This window comes from Parasteatoda tepidariorum, chromosome 2 (assembly GCF_982258835.1).
Source record: "Parasteatoda tepidariorum strain Cologne lab strain chromosome 2, Ptep-v5.0, whole genome shotgun sequence".
Taxonomy (NCBI): Eukaryota; Metazoa; Arthropoda; class Arachnida; order Araneae; family Theridiidae; genus Parasteatoda; species Parasteatoda tepidariorum.
Window position 1 is genome coordinate 33,298,398 of NC_141756.1, and position 22,092 is coordinate 33,320,489.

General features: G+C 38.5%; 28 non-coding genes across 28 annotated transcripts; all 28 read right to left on the reverse strand.

Moving 5' to 3' along the window:
• Positions 1–619: 619 nt before the first annotated feature.
• LOC147814948 (U6 spliceosomal RNA) lies at positions 620–726 on the reverse strand. Its single transcript, XR_015432077.1, has one exon. It is a non-coding gene; the product is annotated as a U6 spliceosomal RNA (small nuclear RNA).
• Positions 727–1,043: 317 nt separating this feature from the next.
• On the reverse strand, positions 1,044–1,162 carry LOC147814949 (U5 spliceosomal RNA). Its single transcript, XR_015432044.1, has one exon. It is a non-coding gene; the product is annotated as a U5 spliceosomal RNA (small nuclear RNA).
• A 1,052-nt stretch (positions 1,163–2,214) lies between these two features.
• Positions 2,215–2,321, reverse strand: LOC147814950 (U6 spliceosomal RNA). Its single transcript, XR_015432088.1, has one exon. It is a non-coding gene; the product is annotated as a U6 spliceosomal RNA (small nuclear RNA).
• Positions 2,322–2,638: 317 nt separating this feature from the next.
• On the reverse strand, positions 2,639–2,757 carry LOC147814951 (U5 spliceosomal RNA). Its single transcript, XR_015432045.1, has one exon. It is a non-coding gene; the product is annotated as a U5 spliceosomal RNA (small nuclear RNA).
• A 1,052-nt stretch (positions 2,758–3,809) lies between these two features.
• Positions 3,810–3,916, reverse strand: LOC147814952 (U6 spliceosomal RNA). Its single transcript, XR_015432099.1, has one exon. It is a non-coding gene; the product is annotated as a U6 spliceosomal RNA (small nuclear RNA).
• A 317-nt stretch (positions 3,917–4,233) lies between these two features.
• On the reverse strand, positions 4,234–4,352 carry LOC147814953 (U5 spliceosomal RNA). Its single transcript, XR_015432046.1, has one exon. It is a non-coding gene; the product is annotated as a U5 spliceosomal RNA (small nuclear RNA).
• Positions 4,353–5,402: 1,050 nt separating this feature from the next.
• LOC147814954 (U6 spliceosomal RNA) lies at positions 5,403–5,509 on the reverse strand. The gene has a single exon (XR_015432110.1). It is a non-coding gene; the product is annotated as a U6 spliceosomal RNA (small nuclear RNA).
• Positions 5,510–5,826: 317 nt separating this feature from the next.
• Positions 5,827–5,945, reverse strand: LOC147814955 (U5 spliceosomal RNA). The gene has a single exon (XR_015432047.1). It is a non-coding gene; the product is annotated as a U5 spliceosomal RNA (small nuclear RNA).
• A 1,050-nt stretch (positions 5,946–6,995) lies between these two features.
• Positions 6,996–7,102, reverse strand: LOC147814956 (U6 spliceosomal RNA). The gene has a single exon (XR_015432121.1). It is a non-coding gene; the product is annotated as a U6 spliceosomal RNA (small nuclear RNA).
• Positions 7,103–7,419: 317 nt separating this feature from the next.
• On the reverse strand, positions 7,420–7,538 carry LOC147814957 (U5 spliceosomal RNA). The gene has a single exon (XR_015432048.1). It is a non-coding gene; the product is annotated as a U5 spliceosomal RNA (small nuclear RNA).
• Positions 7,539–8,588: 1,050 nt separating this feature from the next.
• On the reverse strand, positions 8,589–8,695 carry LOC147814958 (U6 spliceosomal RNA). The gene has a single exon (XR_015432132.1). It is a non-coding gene; the product is annotated as a U6 spliceosomal RNA (small nuclear RNA).
• A 317-nt stretch (positions 8,696–9,012) lies between these two features.
• On the reverse strand, positions 9,013–9,131 carry LOC147814959 (U5 spliceosomal RNA). Its single transcript, XR_015432050.1, has one exon. It is a non-coding gene; the product is annotated as a U5 spliceosomal RNA (small nuclear RNA).
• Positions 9,132–10,180: 1,049 nt separating this feature from the next.
• On the reverse strand, positions 10,181–10,287 carry LOC147814960 (U6 spliceosomal RNA). Its single transcript, XR_015432143.1, has one exon. It is a non-coding gene; the product is annotated as a U6 spliceosomal RNA (small nuclear RNA).
• A 317-nt stretch (positions 10,288–10,604) lies between these two features.
• LOC147814961 (U5 spliceosomal RNA) lies at positions 10,605–10,723 on the reverse strand. Its single transcript, XR_015432051.1, has one exon. It is a non-coding gene; the product is annotated as a U5 spliceosomal RNA (small nuclear RNA).
• Positions 10,724–11,774: 1,051 nt separating this feature from the next.
• On the reverse strand, positions 11,775–11,881 carry LOC147814962 (U6 spliceosomal RNA). The gene has a single exon (XR_015432154.1). It is a non-coding gene; the product is annotated as a U6 spliceosomal RNA (small nuclear RNA).
• A 317-nt stretch (positions 11,882–12,198) lies between these two features.
• LOC147814963 (U5 spliceosomal RNA) lies at positions 12,199–12,317 on the reverse strand. The gene has a single exon (XR_015432052.1). It is a non-coding gene; the product is annotated as a U5 spliceosomal RNA (small nuclear RNA).
• Positions 12,318–13,368: 1,051 nt separating this feature from the next.
• Positions 13,369–13,475, reverse strand: LOC147814964 (U6 spliceosomal RNA). Its single transcript, XR_015432166.1, has one exon. It is a non-coding gene; the product is annotated as a U6 spliceosomal RNA (small nuclear RNA).
• Positions 13,476–13,792: 317 nt separating this feature from the next.
• Positions 13,793–13,911, reverse strand: LOC147814965 (U5 spliceosomal RNA). The gene has a single exon (XR_015432053.1). It is a non-coding gene; the product is annotated as a U5 spliceosomal RNA (small nuclear RNA).
• Positions 13,912–14,962: 1,051 nt separating this feature from the next.
• LOC147814966 (U6 spliceosomal RNA) lies at positions 14,963–15,069 on the reverse strand. Its single transcript, XR_015432176.1, has one exon. It is a non-coding gene; the product is annotated as a U6 spliceosomal RNA (small nuclear RNA).
• Positions 15,070–15,386: 317 nt separating this feature from the next.
• On the reverse strand, positions 15,387–15,505 carry LOC147814967 (U5 spliceosomal RNA). Its single transcript, XR_015432054.1, has one exon. It is a non-coding gene; the product is annotated as a U5 spliceosomal RNA (small nuclear RNA).
• A 1,051-nt stretch (positions 15,506–16,556) lies between these two features.
• LOC147814968 (U6 spliceosomal RNA) lies at positions 16,557–16,663 on the reverse strand. The gene has a single exon (XR_015432187.1). It is a non-coding gene; the product is annotated as a U6 spliceosomal RNA (small nuclear RNA).
• A 317-nt stretch (positions 16,664–16,980) lies between these two features.
• Positions 16,981–17,099, reverse strand: LOC147814969 (U5 spliceosomal RNA). The gene has a single exon (XR_015432056.1). It is a non-coding gene; the product is annotated as a U5 spliceosomal RNA (small nuclear RNA).
• Positions 17,100–18,150: 1,051 nt separating this feature from the next.
• Positions 18,151–18,257, reverse strand: LOC147814970 (U6 spliceosomal RNA). The gene has a single exon (XR_015432198.1). It is a non-coding gene; the product is annotated as a U6 spliceosomal RNA (small nuclear RNA).
• A 317-nt stretch (positions 18,258–18,574) lies between these two features.
• On the reverse strand, positions 18,575–18,693 carry LOC147814971 (U5 spliceosomal RNA). The gene has a single exon (XR_015432057.1). It is a non-coding gene; the product is annotated as a U5 spliceosomal RNA (small nuclear RNA).
• A 1,051-nt stretch (positions 18,694–19,744) lies between these two features.
• LOC147814972 (U6 spliceosomal RNA) lies at positions 19,745–19,851 on the reverse strand. The gene has a single exon (XR_015432209.1). It is a non-coding gene; the product is annotated as a U6 spliceosomal RNA (small nuclear RNA).
• A 317-nt stretch (positions 19,852–20,168) lies between these two features.
• Positions 20,169–20,287, reverse strand: LOC147814973 (U5 spliceosomal RNA). The gene has a single exon (XR_015432058.1). It is a non-coding gene; the product is annotated as a U5 spliceosomal RNA (small nuclear RNA).
• A 1,050-nt stretch (positions 20,288–21,337) lies between these two features.
• LOC147814974 (U6 spliceosomal RNA) lies at positions 21,338–21,444 on the reverse strand. The gene has a single exon (XR_015432220.1). It is a non-coding gene; the product is annotated as a U6 spliceosomal RNA (small nuclear RNA).
• A 317-nt stretch (positions 21,445–21,761) lies between these two features.
• On the reverse strand, positions 21,762–21,880 carry LOC147814975 (U5 spliceosomal RNA). Its single transcript, XR_015432059.1, has one exon. It is a non-coding gene; the product is annotated as a U5 spliceosomal RNA (small nuclear RNA).
• Between the last annotated feature and the right edge of the window lie 212 nt (positions 21,881–22,092).

Below are 22,092 nucleotides of genomic sequence, written 5' to 3' on the forward strand. Positions count from 1 at the left end.
AAACCCACTGCTCGGCAGTTGGAAGCATTACCACGGAACCAACATAGCACAGCTATGCTATGGACGGGGAGGATCCTTCAAAATAATGCAAACATTTCTCTCATAATTTCAGTGGTAGATATCTAAAAAGTAAAAGTTGTAAGTACTAATAATAATGTTGTGTCGGATGGTGACTGAAATTCACGATGAGGTTAATGAGGATTTGAGATAGCCAACAACACGGGCAATTAATCTCAGTTGCATTTGTCGAGCACACTGCAAATTCTGTATATTTGCTGGAACTTTTAAGAGACTACAATGTTCCCTGATACTTTTCTTTCCCCAAACAAAGTAGTAAAAAATAGACTTTTATAACCGATACTTTTATTTATTAATTTTTTTTTTTTTTATGTACCGCATCGTAGATTTTGTTCCGTTGAAGGAAAACTAAATTTATATTCATTTTGCTTGCTCTTTCTTTATTAGAGGAGGAAAAATTGAAAGCAAGCTGTTCACAATACCGAATAAAGCTTTTCAGTAATAAGTAGGCGTTTCCCTTTCTAGCATACCTCTGAGTTTTCTGATGTCAAAAGCTTCCAGCATAGAGTAAAAGTTTCTCTTTAAACGACGAAATAAGACAAAAAATGTGGAACGCTTCACGATTTTGCGTGTCATCCTTGCGCAGGGGCCATGCTAATCTTCTCTGTATCGTTCCAATTTTAGTATATGTACTGCCGAAGCAAGTACACTAGAGGACTGGTTAGAGTTTTCTTATATACTATGCTTGAAGTAGAAATATATTAGAGTGGTAGCCGTTTTTGAATTATTTATTGGGTTTCTTTCTTCGGCGAAGCCCTAGACAGGAGAGCGGCGCATGCGCGTGGACTTTGAGAAAAACATCTCCTCAGTATCGCGCGAGACTCGTGTCTCTTTCATTCAGCTCGAGCAGAAAATGATGGTACGAAGAAATAAGATCTATCTCTCCTTCGACAGCGTAGCTGCGGCAAGAGCCGGATAGAAAAGTTCCGCCCACCATCTTCCCGAATTCTTTTCTTAGTTTTATAACCCCACCGTTGGATGGGGTTCCAAAAATTGAGTCAAGCTCATTAAATTGTTCCTCTCCACGGTAATCTTTAGTAAAAGGCGAAAGATTAACTCGATGGATGAAGAGAAACCAGAGCATGTGAATGCCATATTTCAGTTTTTACATGTAAGATTTTAAAAAGAACAAAAAGTGGTACCTTCGCTTTTTCGAAATTGCGCACACTATCTAATTAACGTGCAATGCCCCCTCGTATCGCTATGTGGATTTATTCTCTTTAGCTTGCGATTCTATTTCGGAAGAAAAAAAAATGAAGGAGATAGTAACTCTTTTCGTCACGGTCCTCCCTTCAAATTGCGCGACTTGTTAAAATAAGTTTATAGAGCAAAAAGCTATACGTTACTTGAGATTCGCTTCATGTAAGATTCGCTTCATTCGAGCTTACCTGAACAACGCAAACTTGTTTGAAGTGGGCGTAAAGAGTAAGCCGAATGAGAGAGAAATAATATTGTCATTTGCGTGTCTGCTTTTTATGTAATTATTTGTCGCATGATAATGCCATCCTCGGGCTTCAAACCCACTGCTCGGCAGTTGGAAGCATTACCACGGAACCAACATAGCACAGCTATGCTATGGACGGGGAGGATCCTTCAAAATAATGCAAACATTTCTCTCATAATTTCAGTGGTAGATATCTAAAAAGTAAAAGTTGTAAGTACTAATAATAATGTTGTGTCGGATGGTGACTGAAATTCACGATGAGGTTAATGAGGATTTGAGATAGCCAACAACACGGGCAATTAATCTCAGTTGCATTTGTCGAGCACACTGCAAATTCTGTATATTTGCTGGAACTTTTAAGAGACTACAATGTTCCCTGATACTTTTCTTTCCCCAAACAAAGTAGTAAAAAATAGACTTTTATAACCGATACTTTTATTTATTAATTTTTTTTTTTTTTTATGTACCGCATCGTAGATTTTGTTCCGTTGAAGGAAAACTAAATTTATATTCATTTTGCTTGCTCTTTCTTTATTAGAGGAGGAAAAATTGAAAGCAAGCTGTTCACAATACCGAATAAAGCTTTTCAGTAATAAGTAGGCGTTTCCCTTTCTAGCATACCTCTGAGTTTTCTGATGTCAAAAGCTTCCAGCATAGAGTAAAAGTTTCTCTTTAAACGACGAAATAAGACAAAAAATGTGGAACGCTTCACGATTTTGCGTGTCATCCTTGCGCAGGGGCCATGCTAATCTTCTCTGTATCGTTCCAATTTTAGTATATGTACTGCCGAAGCAAGTACACTAGAGGACTGGTTAGAGTTTTCTTATATACTATGCTTGAAGTAGAAATATATTAGAGTGGTAGCCGTTTTTGAATTATTTATTGGGTTTCTTTCTTCGGCGAAGCCCTAGACAGGAGAGCGGCGCATGCGCGTGGACTTTGAGAAAAACATCTCCTCAGTATCGCGCGAGACTCGTGTCTCTTTCATTCAGCTCGAGCAGAAAATGATGGTACGAAGAAATAAGATCTATCTCTCCTTCGACAGCGTAGCTGCGGCAAGAGCCGGATAGAAAAGTTCCGCCCACCATCTTCCCGAATTCTTTTCTTAGTTTTATAACCCCACCGTTGGATGGGGTTCCAAAAATTGAGTCAAGCTCATTAAATTGTTCCTCTCCACGGTAATCTTTAGTAAAAGGCGAAAGATTAACTCGATGGATGAAGAGAAACCAGAGCATGTGAATGCCATATTTCAGTTTTTACATGTAAGATTTTAAAAAGAACAAAAAGTGGTACCTTCGCTTTTTCGAAATTGCGCACACTATCTAATTAACGTGCAATGCCCCCTCGTATCGCTATGTGGATTTATTCTCTTTAGCTTGCGATTCTATTTCGGAAGAAAAAAAAATGAAGGAGATAGTAACTCTTTTCGTCACGGTCCTCCCTTCAAATTGCGCGACTTGTTAAAATAAGTTTATAGAGCAAAAAGCTATACGTTACTTGAGATTCGCTTCATGTAAGATTCGCTTCATTCGAGCTTACCTGAACAACGCAAACTTGTTTGAAGTGGGCGTAAAGAGTAAGCCGAATGAGAGAGAAATAATATTGTCATTTGCGTGTCTGCTTTTTATGTAATTATTTGTCGCATGATAATGCCATCCTCGGGCTTCAAACCCACTGCTCGGCAGTTGGAAGCATTACCACGGAACCAACATAGCACAGCTATGCTATGGACGGGGAGGATCCTTCAAAATAATGCAAACATTTCTCTCATAATTTCAGTGGTAGATATCTAAAAAGTAAAAGTTGTAAGTACTAATAATAATGTTGTGTCGGATGGTGACTGAAATTCACGATGAGGTTAATGAGGATTTGAGATAGCCAACAACACGGGCAATTAATCTCAGTTGCATTTGTCGAGCACACTGCAAATTCTGTATATTTGCTGGAACTTTTAAGAGACTACAATGTTCCCTGATACTTTTCTTTCCCCAAACAAAGTAGTAAAAAATAGACTTTTATAACCGATACTTTTATTTATTAATTTTTTTTTTTTTTTATGTACCGCATCGTAGATTTTGTTCCGTTGAAGGAAAACTAAATTTATATTCATTTTGCTTGCTCTTTCTTTATTAGAGGAGGAAAAATTGAAAGCAAGCTGTTCACAATACCGAATAAAGCTTTTCAGTAATAAGTAGGCGTTTCCCTTTCTAGCATACCTCTGAGTTTTCTGATGTCAAAAGCTTCCAGCATAGAGTAAAAGTTTCTCTTTAAACGACGAAATAAGACAAAAAATGTGGAACGCTTCACGATTTTGCGTGTCATCCTTGCGCAGGGGCCATGCTAATCTTCTCTGTATCGTTCCAATTTTAGTATATGTACTGCCGAAGCAAGTACACTAGAGGACTGGTTAGAGTTTTCTTATATACTATGCTTGAAGTAGAAATATATTAGAGTGGTAGCCGTTTTTGAATTATTTATTGGGTTTCTTTCTTCGGCGAAGCCCTAGACAGGAGAGCGGCGCATGCGCGTGGACTTTGAGAAAAACATCTCCTCAGTATCGCGCGAGACTCGTGTCTCTTTCATTCAGCTCGAGCAGAAAATGATGGTACGAAGAAATAAGATCTATCTCTCCTTCGACAGCGTAGCTGCGGCAAGAGCCGGATAGAAAAGTTCCGCCCACCATCTTCCCGAATTCTTTTCTTAGTTTTATAACCCCACCGTTGGATGGGGTTCCAAAAATTGAGTCAAGCTCATTAAATTGTTCCTCTCCACGGTAATCTTTAGTAAAAGGCGAAAGATTAACTCGATGGATGAAGAGAAACCAGAGCATGTGAATGCCATATTTCAGTTTTTACATGTAAGATTTTAAAAAGAACAAAAAGTGGTACCTTCGCTTTTTCGAAATTGCGCACACTATCTAATTAACGTGCAATGCCCCCTCGTATCGCTATGTGGATTTATTCTCTTTAGCTTGCGATTCTATTTCGGAAGAAAAAAAAATGAAGGAGATAGTAACTCTTTTCGTCACGGTCCTCCCTTCAAATTGCGCGACTTGTTAAAATAAGTTTATAGAGCAAAAAGCTATACGTTACTTGAGATTCGCTTCATGTAAGATTCGCTTCATTCGAGCTTACCTGAACAACGCAAACTTGTTTGAAGTGGGCGTAAAGAGTAAGCCGAATGAGAGAGAAATAATATTGTCATTTGCGTGTCTGCTTTTTATGTAATTATTTGTCGCATGATAATGCCATCCTCGGGCTTCAAACCCACTGCTCGGCAGTTGGAAGCATTACCACGGAACCAACATAGCACAGCTATGCTATGGACGGGGAGGATCCTTCAAAATAATGCAAACATTTCTCTCATAATTTCAGTGGTAGATATCTAAAAAGTAAAAGTTGTAAGTACTAATAATAATGTTGTGTCGGATGGTGACTGAAATTCACGATGAGGTTAATGAGGATTTGAGATAGCCAACAACACGGGCAATTAATCTCAGTTGCATTTGTCGAGCACACTGCAAATTCTGTATATTTGCTGGAACTTTTAAGAGACTACAATGTTCCCTGATACTTTTCTTTCCCCAAACAAAGTAGTAAAAAATAGACTTTTATAACCGATACTTTTATTTATTAATTTTTTTTTTTTTATGTACCGCATCGTAGATTTTGTTCCGTTGAAGGAAAACTAAATTTATATTCATTTTGCTTGCTCTTTCTTTATTAGAGGAGGAAAAATTGAAAGCAAGCTGTTCACAATACCGAATAAAGCTTTTCAGTAATAAGTAGGCGTTTCCCTTTCTAGCATACCTCTGAGTTTTCTGATGTCAAAAGCTTCCAGCATAGAGTAAAAGTTTCTCTTTAAACGACGAAATAAGACAAAAAATGTGGAACGCTTCACGATTTTGCGTGTCATCCTTGCGCAGGGGCCATGCTAATCTTCTCTGTATCGTTCCAATTTTAGTATATGTACTGCCGAAGCAAGTACACTAGAGGACTGGTTAGAGTTTTCTTATATACTATGCTTGAAGTAGAAATATATTAGAGTGGTAGCCGTTTTTGAATTATTTATTGGGTTTCTTTCTTCGGCGAAGCCCTAGACAGGAGAGCGGCGCATGCGCGTGGACTTTGAGAAAAACATCTCCTCAGTATCGCGCGAGACTCGTGTCTCTTTCATTCAGCTCGAGCAGAAAATGATGGTACGAAGAAATAAGATCTATCTCTCCTTCGACAGCGTAGCTGCGGCAAGAGCCGGATAGAAAAGTTCCGCCCACCATCTTCCCGAATTCTTTTCTTAGTTTTATAACCCCACCGTTGGATGGGGTTCCAAAAATTGAGTCAAGCTCATTAAATTGTTCCTCTCCACGGTAATCTTTAGTAAAAGGCGAAAGATTAACTCGATGGATGAAGAGAAACCAGAGCATGTGAATGCCATATTTCAGTTTTTACATGTAAGATTTTAAAAAGAACAAAAAGTGGTACCTTCGCTTTTTCGAAATTGCGCACACTATCTAATTAACGTGCAATGCCCCCTCGTATCGCTATGTGGATTTATTCTCTTTAGCTTGCGATTCTATTTCGGAAGAAAAAAAAATGAAGGAGATAGTAACTCTTTTCGTCACGGTCCTCCCTTCAAATTGCGCGACTTGTTAAAATAAGTTTATAGAGCAAAAAGCTATACGTTACTTGAGATTCGCTTCATGTAAGATTCGCTTCATTCGAGCTTACCTGAACAACGCAAACTTGTTTGAAGTGGGCGTAAAGAGTAAGCCGAATGAGAGAGAAATAATATTGTCATTTGCGTGTCTGCTTTTTATGTAATTATTTGTCGCATGATAATGCCATCCTCGGGCTTCAAACCCACTGCTCGGCAGTTGGAAGCATTACCACGGAACCAACATAGCACAGCTATGCTATGGACGGGGAGGATCCTTCAAAATAATGCAAACATTTCTCTCATAATTTCAGTGGTAGATATCTAAAAAGTAAAAGTTGTAAGTACTAATAATAATGTTGTGTCGGATGGTGACTGAAATTCACGATGAGGTTAATGAGGATTTGAGATAGCCAACAACACGGGCAATTAATCTCAGTTGCATTTGTCGAGCACACTGCAAATTCTGTATATTTGCTGGAACTTTTAAGAGACTACAATGTTCCCTGATACTTTTCTTTCCCCAAACAAAGTAGTAAAAAATAGACTTTTATAACCGATACTTTTATTTATTAATTTTTTTTTTTTTATGTACCGCATCGTAGATTTTGTTCCGTTGAAGGAAAACTAAATTTATATTCATTTTGCTTGCTCTTTCTTTATTAGAGGAGGAAAAATTGAAAGCAAGCTGTTCACAATACCGAATAAAGCTTTTCAGTAATAAGTAGGCGTTTCCCTTTCTAGCATACCTCTGAGTTTTCTGATGTCAAAAGCTTCCAGCATAGAGTAAAAGTTTCTCTTTAAACGACGAAATAAGACAAAAAATGTGGAACGCTTCACGATTTTGCGTGTCATCCTTGCGCAGGGGCCATGCTAATCTTCTCTGTATCGTTCCAATTTTAGTATATGTACTGCCGAAGCAAGTACACTAGAGGACTGGTTAGAGTTTTCTTATATACTATGCTTGAAGTAGAAATATATTAGAGTGGTAGCCGTTTTTGAATTATTTATTGGGTTTCTTTCTTCGGCGAAGCCCTAGACAGGAGAGCGGCGCATGCGCGTGGACTTTGAGAAAAACATCTCCTCAGTATCGCGCGAGACTCGTGTCTCTTTCATTCAGCTCGAGCAGAAAATGATGGTACGAAGAAATAAGATCTATCTCTCCTTCGACAGCGTAGCTGCGGCAAGAGCCGGATAGAAAAGTTCCGCCCACCATCTTCCCGAATTCTTTTCTTAGTTTTATAACCCCACCGTTGGATGGGGTTCCAAAAATTGAGTCAAGCTCATTAAATTGTTCCTCTCCACGGTAATCTTTAGTAAAAGGCGAAAGATTAACTCGATGGATGAAGAGAAACCAGAGCATGTGAATGCCATATTTCAGTTTTTACATGTAAGATTTTAAAAAGAACAAAAAGTGGTACCTTCGCTTTTTCGAAATTGCGCACACTATCTAATTAACGTGCAATGCCCCCTCGTATCGCTATGTGGATTTATTCTCTTTAGCTTGCGATTCTATTTCGGAAGAAAAAAAAATGAAGGAGATAGTAACTCTTTTCGTCACGGTCCTCCCTTCAAATTGCGCGACTTGTTAAAATAAGTTTATAGAGCAAAAAGCTATACGGTACTTGAGATTCGCTTCATGTAAGATTCGCTTCATTCGAGCTTACCTGAACAACGCAAACTTGTTTGAAGTGGGCGTAAAGAGTAAGCCGAATGAGAGAGAAATAATATTGTCATTTGCGTGTCTGCTTTTTATGTAATTATTTGTCGCATGATAATGCCATCCTCGGGCTTCAAACCCACTGCTCGGCAGTTGGAAGCATTACCACGGAACCAACATAGCACAGCTATGCTATGGACGGGGAGGATCCTTCAAAATAATGCAAACATTTCTCTCATAATTTCAGTGGTAGATATCTAAAAAGTAAAAGTTGTAAGTACTAATAATAATGTTGTGTCGGATGGTGACTGAAATTCACGATGAGGTTAATGAGGATTTGAGATAGCCAACAACACGGGCAATTAATCTCAGTTGCATTTGTCGAGCACACTGCAAATTCTGTATATTTGCTGGAACTTTTAAGAGACTACAATGTTCCCTGATACTTTTCTTTCCCCAAACAAAGTAGTAAAAAATAGACTTTTATAACCGATACTTTTATTTATTAATTTTTTTTTTTTTATGTACCGCATCGTAGATTTTGTTCCGTTGAAGGAAAACTAAATTTATATTCATTTTGCTTGCTCTTTCTTTATTAGAGGAGGAAAAATTGAAAGCAAGCTGTTCACAATACCGAATAAAGCTTTTCAGTAATAAGTAGGCGTTTCCCTTTCTAGCATACCTCTGAGTTTTCTGATGTCAAAAGCTTCCAGCATAGAGTAAAAGTTTCTCTTTAAACGACGAAATAAGACAAAAAATGTGGAACGCTTCACGATTTTGCGTGTCATCCTTGCGCAGGGGCCATGCTAATCTTCTCTGTATCGTTCCAATTTTAGTATATGTACTGCCGAAGCAAGTACACTAGAGGACTGGTTAGAGTTTTCTTATATACTATGCTTGAAGTAGAAATATATTAGAGTGGTAGCCGTTTTTGAATTATTTATTGGGTTTCTTTCTTCGGCGAAGCCCTAGACAGGAGAGCGGCGCATGCGCGTGGACTTTGAGAAAAACATCTCCTCAGTATCGCGCGAGACTCGTGTCTCTTTCATTCAGCTCGAGCAGAAAATGATGGTACGAAGAAATAAGATCTATCTCTCCTTCGACAGCGTAGCTGCGGCAAGAGCCGGATAGAAAAGTTCCGCCCACCATCTTCCCGAATTCTTTTCTTAGTTTTATAACCCCACCGTTGGATGGGGTTCCAAAAATTGAGTCAAGCTCATTAAATTGTTCCTCTCCACGGTAATCTTTAGTAAAAGGCGAAAGATTAACTCGATGGATGAAGAGAAACCAGAGCATGTGAATGCCATATTTCAGTTTTTACATGTAAGATTTTAAAAAGAACAAAAAGTGGTACCTTCGCTTTTTCGAAATTGCGCACACTATCTAATTAACGTGCAATGCCCCCTCGTATCGCTATGTGGATTTATTCTCTTTAGCTTGCGATTCTATTTCGGAAGAAAAAAAAATGAAGGAGATAGTAACTCTTTTCGTCACGGTCCTCCCTTCAAATTGCGCGACTTGTTAAAATAAGTTTATAGAGCAAAAAGCTATACGTTACTTGAGATTCGCTTCATGTAAGATTCGCTTCATTCGAGCTTACCTGAACAACGCAAACTTGTTTGAAGTGGGCGTAAAGAGTAAGCCGAATGAGAGAGAAATAATATTGTCATTTGCGTGTCTGCTTTTTATGTAATTATTTGTCGCATGATAATGCCATCCTCGGGCTTCAAACCCACTGCTCGGCAGTTGGAAGCATTACCACGGAACCAACATAGCACAGCTATGCTATGGACGGGGAGGATCCTTCAAAATAATGCAAACATTTCTCTCATAATTTCAGTGGTAGATATCTAAAAAGTAAAAGTTGTAAGTACTAATAATAATGTTGTGTCGGATGGTGACTGAAATTCACGATGAGGTTAATGAGGATTTGAGATAGCCAACAACACGGGCAATTAATCTCAGTTGCATTTGTCGAGCACACTGCAAATTCTGTATATTTGCTGGAACTTTTAAGAGACTACAATGTTCCCTGATACTTTTCTTTCCCCAAACAAAGTAGTAAAAAATAGACTTTTATAACCGATACTTTTATTTATTAATTTTTTTTTTTTATGTACCGCATCGTAGATTTTGTTCCGTTGAAGGAAAACTAAATTTATATTCATTTTGCTTGCTCTTTCTTTATTAGAGGAGGAAAAATTGAAAGCAAGCTGTTCACAATACCGAATAAAGCTTTTCAGTAATAAGTAGGCGTTTCCCTTTCTAGCATACCTCTGAGTTTTCTGATGTCAAAAGCTTCCAGCATAGAGTAAAAGTTTCTCTTTAAACGACGAAATAAGACAAAAAATGTGGAACGCTTCACGATTTTGCGTGTCATCCTTGCGCAGGGGCCATGCTAATCTTCTCTGTATCGTTCCAATTTTAGTATATGTACTGCCGAAGCAAGTACACTAGAGGACTGGTTAGAGTTTTCTTATATACTATGCTTGAAGTAGAAATATATTAGAGTGGTAGCCGTTTTTGAATTATTTATTGGGTTTCTTTCTTCGGCGAAGCCCTAGACAGGAGAGCGGCGCATGCGCGTGGACTTTGAGAAAAACATCTCCTCAGTATCGCGCGAGACTCGTGTCTCTTTCATTCAGCTCGAGCAGAAAATGATGGTACGAAGAAATAAGATCTATCTCTCCTTCGACAGCGTAGCTGCGGCAAGAGCCGGATAGAAAAGTTCCGCCCACCATCTTCCCGAATTCTTTTCTTAGTTTTATAACCCCACCGTTGGATGGGGTTCCAAAAATTGAGTCAAGCTCATTAAATTGTTCCTCTCCACGGTAATCTTTAGTAAAAGGCGAAAGATTAACTCGATGGATGAAGAGAAACCAGAGCATGTGAATGCCATATTTCAGTTTTTACATGTAAGATTTTAAAAAGAACAAAAAGTGGTACCTTCGCTTTTTCGAAATTGCGCACACTATCTAATTAACGTGCAATGCCCCCTCGTATCGCTATGTGGATTTATTCTCTTTAGCTTGCGATTCTATTTCGGAAGAAAAAAAAATGAAGGAGATAGTAACTCTTTTCGTCACGGTCCTCCCTTCAAATTGCGCGACTTGTTAAAATAAGTTTATAGAGCAAAAAGCTATACGTTACTTGAGATTCGCTTCATGTAAGATTCGCTTCATTCGAGCTTACCTGAACAACGCAAACTTGTTTGAAGTGGGCGTAAAGAGTAAGCCGAATGAGAGAGAAATAATATTGTCATTTGCGTGTCTGCTTTTTATGTAATTATTTGTCGCATGATAATGCCATCCTCGGGCTTCAAACCCACTGCTCGGCAGTTGGAAGCATTACCACGGAACCAACATAGCACAGCTATGCTATGGACGGGGAGGATCCTTCAAAATAATGCAAACATTTCTCTCATAATTTCAGTGGTAGATATCTAAAAAGTAAAAGTTGTAAGTACTAATAATAATGTTGTGTCGGATGGTGACTGAAATTCACGATGAGGTTAATGAGGATTTGAGATAGCCAACAACACGGGCAATTAATCTCAGTTGCATTTGTCGAGCACACTGCAAATTCTGTATATTTGCTGGAACTTTTAAGAGACTACAATGTTCCCTGATACTTTTCTTTCCCCAAACAAAGTAGTAAAAAATAGACTTTTATAACCGATACTTTTATTTATTAATTTTTTTTTTTTTTATGTACCGCATCGTAGATTTTGTTCCGTTGAAGGAAAACTAAATTTATATTCATTTTGCTTGCTCTTTCTTTATTAGAGGAGGAAAAATTGAAAGCAAGCTGTTCACAATACCGAATAAAGCTTTTCAGTAATAAGTAGGCGTTTCCCTTTCTAGCATACCTCTGAGTTTTCTGATGTCAAAAGCTTCCAGCATAGAGTAAAAGTTTCTCTTTAAACGACGAAATAAGACAAAAAATGTGGAACGCTTCACGATTTTGCGTGTCATCCTTGCGCAGGGGCCATGCTAATCTTCTCTGTATCGTTCCAATTTTAGTATATGTACTGCCGAAGCAAGTACACTAGAGGACTGGTTAGAGTTTTCTTATATACTATGCTTGAAGTAGAAATATATTAGAGTGGTAGCCGTTTTTGAATTATTTATTGGGTTTCTTTCTTCGGCGAAGCCCTAGACAGGAGAGCGGCGCATGCGCGTGGACTTTGAGAAAAACATCTCCTCAGTATCGCGCGAGACTCGTGTCTCTTTCATTCAGCTCGAGCAGAAAATGATGGTACGAAGAAATAAGATCTATCTCTCCTTCGACAGCGTAGCTGCGGCAAGAGCCGGATAGAAAAGTTCCGCCCACCATCTTCCCGAATTCTTTTCTTAGTTTTATAACCCCACCGTTGGATGGGGTTCCAAAAATTGAGTCAAGCTCATTAAATTGTTCCTCTCCACGGTAATCTTTAGTAAAAGGCGAAAGATTAACTCGATGGATGAAGAGAAACCAGAGCATGTGAATGCCATATTTCAGTTTTTACATGTAAGATTTTAAAAAGAACAAAAAGTGGTACCTTCGCTTTTTCGAAATTGCGCACACTATCTAATTAACGTGCAATGCCCCCTCGTATCGCTATGTGGATTTATTCTCTTTAGCTTGCGATTCTATTTCGGAAGAAAAAAAAATGAAGGAGATAGTAACTCTTTTCGTCACGGTCCTCCCTTCAAATTGCGCGACTTGTTAAAATAAGTTTATAGAGCAAAAAGCTATACGTTACTTGAGATTCGCTTCATGTAAGATTCGCTTCATTCGAGCTTACCTGAACAACGCAAACTTGTTTGAAGTGGGCGTAAAGAGTAAGCCGAATGAGAGAGAAATAATATTGTCATTTGCGTGTCTGCTTTTTATGTAATTATTTGTCGCATGATAATGCCATCCTCGGGCTTCAAACCCACTGCTCGGCAGTTGGAAGCATTACCACGGAACCAACATAGCACAGCTATGCTATGGACGGGGAGGATCCTTCAAAATAATGCAAACATTTCTCTCATAATTTCAGTGGTAGATATCTAAAAAGTAAAAGTTGTAAGTACTAATAATAATGTTGTGTCGGATGGTGACTGAAATTCACGATGAGGTTAATGAGGATTTGAGATAGCCAACAACACGGGCAATTAATCTCAGTTGCATTTGTCGAGCACACTGCAAATTCTGTATATTTGCTGGAACTTTTAAGAGACTACAATGTTCCCTGATACTTTTCTTTCCCCAAACAAAGTAGTAAAAAATAGACTTTTATAACCGATACTTTTATTTATTAATTTTTTTTTTTTTTATGTACCGCATCGTAGATTTTGTTCCGTTGAAGGAAAACTAAATTTATATTCATTTTGCTTGCTCTTTCTTTATTAGAGGAGGAAAAATTGAAAGCAAGCTGTTCACAATACCGAATAAAGCTTTTCAGTAATAAGTAGGCGTTTCCCTTTCTAGCATACCTCTGAGTTTTCTGATGTCAAAAGCTTCCAGCATAGAGTAAAAGTTTCTCTTTAAACGACGAAATAAGACAAAAAATGTGGAACGCTTCACGATTTTGCGTGTCATCCTTGCGCAGGGGCCATGCTAATCTTCTCTGTATCGTTCCAATTTTAGTATATGTACTGCCGAAGCAAGTACACTAGAGGACTGGTTAGAGTTTTCTTATATACTATGCTTGAAGTAGAAATATATTAGAGTGGTAGCCGTTTTTGAATTATTTATTGGGTTTCTTTCTTCGGCGAAGCCCTAGACAGGAGAGCGGCGCATGCGCGTGGACTTTGAGAAAAACATCTCCTCAGTATCGCGCGAGACTCGTGTCTCTTTCATTCAGCTCGAGCAGAAAATGATGGTACGAAGAAATAAGATCTATCTCTCCTTCGACAGCGTAGCTGCGGCAAGAGCCGGATAGAAAAGTTCCGCCCACCATCTTCCCGAATTCTTTTCTTAGTTTTATAACCCCACCGTTGGATGGGGTTCCAAAAATTGAGTCAAGCTCATTAAATTGTTCCTCTCCACGGTAATCTTTAGTAAAAGGCGAAAGATTAACTCGATGGATGAAGAGAAACCAGAGCATGTGAATGCCATATTTCAGTTTTTACATGTAAGATTTTAAAAAGAACAAAAAGTGGTACCTTCGCTTTTTCGAAATTGCGCACACTATCTAATTAACGTGCAATGCCCCCTCGTATCGCTATGTGGATTTATTCTCTTTAGCTTGCGATTCTATTTCGGAAGAAAAAAAAATGAAGGAGATAGTAACTCTTTTCGTCACGGTCCTCCCTTCAAATTGCGCGACTTGTTAAAATAAGTTTATAGAGCAAAAAGCTATACGTTACTTGAGATTCGCTTCATGTAAGATTCGCTTCATTCGAGCTTACCTGAACAACGCAAACTTGTTTGAAGTGGGCGTAAAGAGTAAGCCGAATGAGAGAGAAATAATATTGTCATTTGCGTGTCTGCTTTTTATGTAATTATTTGTCGCATGATAATGCCATCCTCGGGCTTCAAACCCACTGCTCGGCAGTTGGAAGCATTACCACGGAACCAACATAGCACAGCTATGCTATGGACGGGGAGGATCCTTCAAAATAATGCAAACATTTCTCTCATAATTTCAGTGGTAGATATCTAAAAAGTAAAAGTTGTAAGTACTAATAATAATGTTGTGTCGGATGGTGACTGAAATTCACGATGAGGTTAATGAGGATTTGAGATAGCCAACAACACGGGCAATTAATCTCAGTTGCATTTGTCGAGCACACTGCAAATTCTGTATATTTGCTGGAACTTTTAAGAGACTACAATGTTCCCTGATACTTTTCTTTCCCCAAACAAAGTAGTAAAAAATAGACTTTTATAACCGATACTTTTATTTATTAATTTTTTTTTTTTTTATGTACCGCATCGTAGATTTTGTTCCGTTGAAGGAAAACTAAATTTATATTCATTTTGCTTGCTCTTTCTTTATTAGAGGAGGAAAAATTGAAAGCAAGCTGTTCACAATACCGAATAAAGCTTTTCAGTAATAAGTAGGCGTTTCCCTTTCTAGCATACCTCTGAGTTTTCTGATGTCAAAAGCTTCCAGCATAGAGTAAAAGTTTCTCTTTAAACGACGAAATAAGACAAAAAATGTGGAACGCTTCACGATTTTGCGTGTCATCCTTGCGCAGGGGCCATGCTAATCTTCTCTGTATCGTTCCAATTTTAGTATATGTACTGCCGAAGCAAGTACACTAGAGGACTGGTTAGAGTTTTCTTATATACTATGCTTGAAGTAGAAATATATTAGAGTGGTAGCCGTTTTTGAATTATTTATTGGGTTTCTTTCTTCGGCGAAGCCCTAGACAGGAGAGCGGCGCATGCGCGTGGACTTTGAGAAAAACATCTCCTCAGTATCGCGCGAGACTCGTGTCTCTTTCATTCAGCTCGAGCAGAAAATGATGGTACGAAGAAATAAGATCTATCTCTCCTTCGACAGCGTAGCTGCGGCAAGAGCCGGATAGAAAAGTTCCGCCCACCATCTTCCCGAATTCTTTTCTTAGTTTTATAACCCCACCGTTGGATGGGGTTCCAAAAATTGAGTCAAGCTCATTAAATTGTTCCTCTCCACGGTAATCTTTAGTAAAAGGCGAAAGATTAACTCGATGGATGAAGAGAAACCAGAGCATGTGAATGCCATATTTCAGTTTTTACATGCAAGATTTTAAAAAGAACAAAAAGTGGTACCTTCGCTTTTTCGAAATTGCGCACACTATCTAATTAACGTGCAATGCCCCCTCGTATCGCTATGTGGATTTATTCTCTTTAGCTTGCGATTCTATTTCGGAAGAAAAAAAAATGAAGGAGATAGTAACTCTTTTCGTCACGGTCCTCCCTTCAAATTGCGCGACTTGTTAAAATAAGTTTATAGAGCAAAAAGCTATACGTTACTTGAGATTCGCTTCATGTAAGATTCGCTTCATTCGAGCTTACCTGAACAACGCAAACTTGTTTGAAGTGGGCGTAAAGAGTAAGCCGAATGAGAGAGAAATAATATTGTCATTTGCGTGTCTGCTTTTTATGTAATTATTTGTCGCATGATAATGCCATCCTCGGGCTTCAAACCCACTGCTCGGCAGTTGGAAGCATTACCACGGAACCAACATAGCACAGCTATGCTATGGACGGGGAGGATCCTTCAAAATAATGCAAACATTTCTCTCATAATTTCAGTGGTAGATATCTAAAAAGTAAAAGTTGTAAGTACTAATAATAATGTTGTGTCGGATGGTGACTGAAATTCACGATGAGGTTAATGAGGATTTGAGATAGCCAACAACACGGGCAATTAATCTCAGTTGCATTTGTCGAGCACACTGCAAATTCTGTATATTTGCTGGAACTTTTAAGAGACTACAATGTTCCCTGATACTTTTCTTTCCCCAAACAAAGTAGTAAAAAATAGACTTTTATAACCGATACTTTTATTTATTAATTTTTTTTTTTTTTATGTACCGCATCGTAGATTTTGTTCCGTTGAAGGAAAACTAAATTTATATTCATTTTGCTTGCTCTTTCTTTATTAGAGGAGGAAAAATTGAAAGCAAGCTGTTCACAATACCGAATAAAGCTTTTCAGTAATAAGTAGGCGTTTCCCTTTCTAGCATACCTCTGAGTTTTCTGATGTCAAAAGCTTCCAGCATAGAGTAAAAGTTTCTCTTTAAACGACGAAATAAGACAAAAAATGTGGAACGCTTCACGATTTTGCGTGTCATCCTTGCGCAGGGGCCATGCTAATCTTCTCTGTATCGTTCCAATTTTAGTATATGTACTGCCGAAGCAAGTACACTAGAGGACTGGTTAGAGTTTTCTTATATACTATGCTTGAAGTAGAAATATATTAGAGTGGTAGCCGTTTTTGAATTATTTATTGGGTTTCTTTCTTCGGCGAAGCCCTAGACAGGAGAGCGGCGCATGCGCGTGGACTTTGAGAAAAACATCTCCTCAGTATCGCGCGAGACTCGTGTCTCTTTCATTCAGCTCGAGCAGAAAATGATGGTACGAAGAAATAAGATCTATCTCTCCTTCGACAGCGTAGCTGCGGCAAGAGCCGGATAGAAAAGTTCCGCCCACCATCTTCCCGAATTCTTTTCTTAGTTTTATAACCCCACCGTTGGATGGGGTTCCAAAAATTGAGTCAAGCTCATTAAATTGTTCCTCTCCACGGTAATCTTTAGTAAAAGGCGAAAGATTAACTCGATGGATGAAGAGAAACCAGAGCATGTGAATGCCATATTTCAGTTTTTACATGCAAGATTTTAAAAAGAACAAAAAGTGGTACCTTCGCTTTTTCGAAATTGCGCACACTATCTAATTAACGTGCAATGCCCCCTCGTATCGCTATGTGGATTTATTCTCTTTAGCTTGCGATTCTATTTCGGAAGAAAAAAAAATGAAGGAGATAGTAACTCTTTTCGTCACGGTCCTCCCTTCAAATTGCGCGACTTGTTAAAATAAGTTTATAGAGCAAAAAGCTATACGTTACTTGAGATTCGCTTCATGTAAGATTCGCTTCATTCGAGCTTACCTGAACAACGCAAACTTGTTTGAAGTGGGCGTAAAGAGTAAGCCGAATGAGAGAGAAATAATATTGTCATTTGCGTGTCTGCTTTTTATGTAATTATTTGTCGCATGATAATGCCATCCTCGGGCTTCAAACCCACTGCTCGGCAGTTGGAAGCATTACCACGGAACCAACATAGCACAGCTATGCTATGGACGGGGAGGATCCTTCAAAATAATGCAAACATTTCTCTCATAATTTCAGTGGTAGATATCTAAAAAGTAAAAGTTGTAAGTACTAATAATAATGTTGTGTCGGATGGTGACTGAAATTCACGATGAGGTTAATGAGGATTTGAGATAGCCAACAACACGGGCAATTAATCTCAGTTGCATTTGTCGAGCACACTGCAAATTCTGTATATTTGCTGGAACTTTTAAGAGACTACAATGTTCCCTGATACTTTTCTTTCCCCAAACAAAGTAGTAAAAAATAGACTTTTATAACCGATACTTTTATTTATTAATTTTTTTTTTTTTTATGTACCGCATCGTAGATTTTGTTCCGTTGAAGGAAAACTAAATTTATATTCATTTTGCTTGCTCTTTCTTTATTAGAGGAGGAAAAATTGAAAGCAAGCTGTTCACAATACCGAATAAAGCTTTTCAGTAATAAGTAGGCGTTTCCCTTTCTAGCATACCTCTGAGTTTTCTGATGTCAAAAGCTTCCAGCATAGAGTAAAAGTTTCTCTTTAAACGACGAAATAAGACAAAAAATGTGGAACGCTTCACGATTTTGCGTGTCATCCTTGCGCAGGGGCCATGCTAATCTTCTCTGTATCGTTCCAATTTTAGTATATGTACTGCCGAAGCAAGTACACTAGAGGACTGGTTAGAGTTTTCTTATATACTATGCTTGAAGTAGAAATATATTAGAGTGGTAGCCGTTTTTGAATTATTTATTGGGTTTCTTTCTTCGGCGAAGCCCTAGACAGGAGAGCGGCGCATGCGCGTGGACTTTGAGAAAAACATCTCCTCAGTATCGCGCGAGACTCGTGTCTCTTTCATTCAGCTCGAGCAGAAAATGATGGTACGAAGAAATAAGATCTATCTCTCCTTCGACAGCGTAGCTGCGGCAAGAGCCGGATAGAAAAGTTCCGCCCACCATCTTCCCGAATTCTTTTCTTAGTTTTATAACCCCACCGTTGGATGGGGTTCCAAAAATTGAGTCAAGCTCATTAAATTGTTCCTCTCCACGGTAATCTTTAGTAAAAGGCGAAAGATTAACTCGATGGATGAAGAGAAACCAGAGCATGTGAATGCCATATTTCAGTTTTTACATGCAAGATTTTAAAAAGAACAAAAAGTGGTACCTTCGCTTTTTCGAAATTGCGCACACTATCTAATTAACGTGCAATGCCCCCTCGTATCGCTATGTGGATTTATTCTCTTTAGCTTGCGATTCTATTTCGGAAGAAAAAAAAATGAAGGAGATAGTAACTCTTTTCGTCACGGTCCTCCCTTCAAATTGCGCGACTTGTTAAAATAAGTTTATAGAGCAAAAAGCTATACGTTACTTGAGATTCGCTTCATGTAAGATTCGCTTCATTCGAGCTTACCTGAACAACGCAAACTTGTTTGAAGTGGGCGTAAAGAGTAAGCCGAATGAGAGAGAAATAATATTGTCATTTGCGTGTCTGCTTTTTATGTAATTATTTGTCGCATGATAATGCCATCCTCGGGCTTCAAACCCACTGCTCGGCAGTTGGAAGCATTACCACGGAACCAACATAGCACAGCTATGCTATGGACGGGGAGGATCCTTCAAAATAATGCAAACATTTCTCTCATAATTTCAGTGGTAGATATCTAAAAAGTAAAAGTTGTAAGTACTAATAATAATGTTGTGTCGGATGGTGACTGAAATTCACGATGAGGTTAATGAGGATTTGAGATAGCCAACAACACGGGCAATTAATCTCAGTTGCATTTGTCGAGCACACTGCAAATTCTGTATATTTGCTGGAACTTTTAAGAGACTACAATGTTCCCTGATACTTTTCTTTCCCCAAACAAAGTAGTAAAAAATAGACTTTTATAACCGATACTTTTATTTATTAATTTTTTTTTTTTTTATGTACCGCATCGTAGATTTTGTTCCGTTGAAGGAAAACTAAATTTATATTCATTTTGCTTGCTCTTTCTTTATTAGAGGAGGAAAAATTGAAAGCAAGCTGTTCACAATACCGAATAAAGCTTTTCAGTAATAAGTAGGCGTTTCCCTTTCTAGCATACCTCTGAGTTTTCTGATGTCAAAAGCTTCCAGCATAGAGTAAAAGTTTCTCTTTAAACGACGAAATAAGACAAAAAATGTGGAACGCTTCACGATTTTGCGTGTCATCCTTGCGCAGGGGCCATGCTAATCTTCTCTGTATCGTTCCAATTTTAGTATATGTACTGCCGAAGCAAGTACACTAGAGGACTGGTTAGAGTTTTCTTATATACTATGCTTGAAGTAGAAATATATTAGAGTGGTAGCCGTTTTTGAATTATTTATTGGGTTTCTTTCTTCGGCGAAGCCCTAGACAGGAGAGCGGCGCATGCGCGTGGACTTTGAGAAAAACATCTCCTCAGTATCGCGCGAGACTCGTGTCTCTTTCATTCAGCTCGAGCAGAAAATGATGGTACGAAGAAATAAGATCTATCTCTCCTTCGACAGCGTAGCTGCGGCAAGAGCCGGATAGAAAAGTTCCGCCCACCATCTTCCCGAATTCTTTTCTTAGTTTTATAACCCCACCGTTGGATGGGGTTCCAAAAATTGAGTCAAGCTCATTAAATTGTTCCTCTCCACGGTAATCTTTAGTAAAAGGCGAAAGATTAACTCGATGGATGAAGAGAAACCAGAGCATGTGAATGCCATATTTCAGTTTTTACATGTAAGATTTTAAAAAGAACAAAAAGTGGTACCTTCGCTTTTTCGAAATTGCGCACACTATCTAATTAACGTGCAATGCCCCCTCGTATCGCTATGTGGATTTATTCTCTTTAGCTTGCGATTCTATTTCGGAAGAAAAAAAAATGAAGGAGATAGTAACTCTTTTCGTCACGGTCCTCCCTTCAAATTGCGCGACTTGTTAAAATAAGTTTATAGAGCAAAAAGCTATACGTTACTTGAGATTCGCTTCATGTAAGATTCGCTTCATTCGAGCTTACCTGAACAACGCAAACTTGTTTGAAGTGGGCGTAAAGAGTAAGCCGAATGAGAGAGAAATAATATTGTCATTTGCGTGTCTGCTTTTTATGTAATTATTTGTCGCATGATAATGCCATCCTCGGGCTTCAAACCCACTGCTCGGCAGTTGGAAGCATTACCACGGAACCAACATAGCACAGCTATGCTATGGACGGGGAGGATCCTTCAAAATAATGCAAACATTTCTCTCATAATTTCAGTGGTAGATATCTAAAAAGTAAAAGTTGTAAGTACTAATAATAATGTTGTGTCGGATGGTGACTGAAATTCACGATGAGGTTAATGAGGATTTGAGATAGCCAACAACACGGGCAATTAATCTCAGTTGCATTTGTCGAGCACACTGCAAATTCTGTATATTTGCTGGAACTTTTAAGAGACTACAATGTTCCCTGATACTTTTCTTTCCCCAAACAAAGTAGTAAAAAATAGACTTTTATAACCGATACTTTTATTTATTAATTTTTTTTTTTTTATGTACCGCATCGTAGATTTTGTTCCGTTGAAGGAAAACTAAATTTATATTCATTTTGCTTGCTCTTTCTTTATTAGAGGAGGAAAAATTGAAAGCAAGCTGTTCACAATACCGAATAAAGCTTTTCAGTAATAAGTAGGCGTTTCCCTTTCTAGCATACCTCTGAGTTTTCTGATGTCAAAAGCTTCCAGCATAGAGTAAAAGTTTCTCTTTAAACGACGAAATAAGACAAAAAATGTGGAACGCTTCACGATTTTGCGTGTCATCCTTGCGCAGGGGCCATGCTAATCTTCTCTGTATCGTTCCAATTTTAGTATATGTACTGCCGAAGCAAGTACACTAGAGGACTGGTTAGAGTTTTCTTATATACTATGCTTGAAGTAGAAATATATTAGAGTGGTAGCCGTTTTTGAATTATTTATTGGGTTTCTTTCTTCGGCGAAGCCCTAGACAGGAGAGCGGCGCATGCGCGTGGACTTTGAGAAAAACATCTCCTCAGTATCGCGCGAGACTCGTGTCTCTTTCATTCAGCTCGAGCAGAAAATGATGGTACGAAGAAATAAGATCTATCTCTCCTTCGACAGCGTAGCTGCGGCAAGAGCCGGATAGAAAAGTTCCGCCCACCATCTTCCCGAATTCTTTTCTTAGTTTTATAACCCCACCGTTGGATGGGGTTCCAAAAATTGAGTCAAGCTCATTAAATTGTTCCTCTCCACGGTAATCTTTAGTAAAAGGCGAAAGATTAACTCGATGGATGAAGAGAAACCAGAGCATGTGAATGCCATATTTCAGTTTTTACATGTAAGATTTTAAAAAGAACAAAAAGTGGTACCTTCGCTTTTTCGAAATTGCGCACACTATCTAATTAACGTGCAATGCCCCCTCGTATCGCTATGTGGATTTATTCTCTTTAGCTTGCGATTCTATTTCGGAAGAAAAAAAAATGAAGGAGATAGTAACTCTTTTCGTCACGGTCCTCCCTTCAA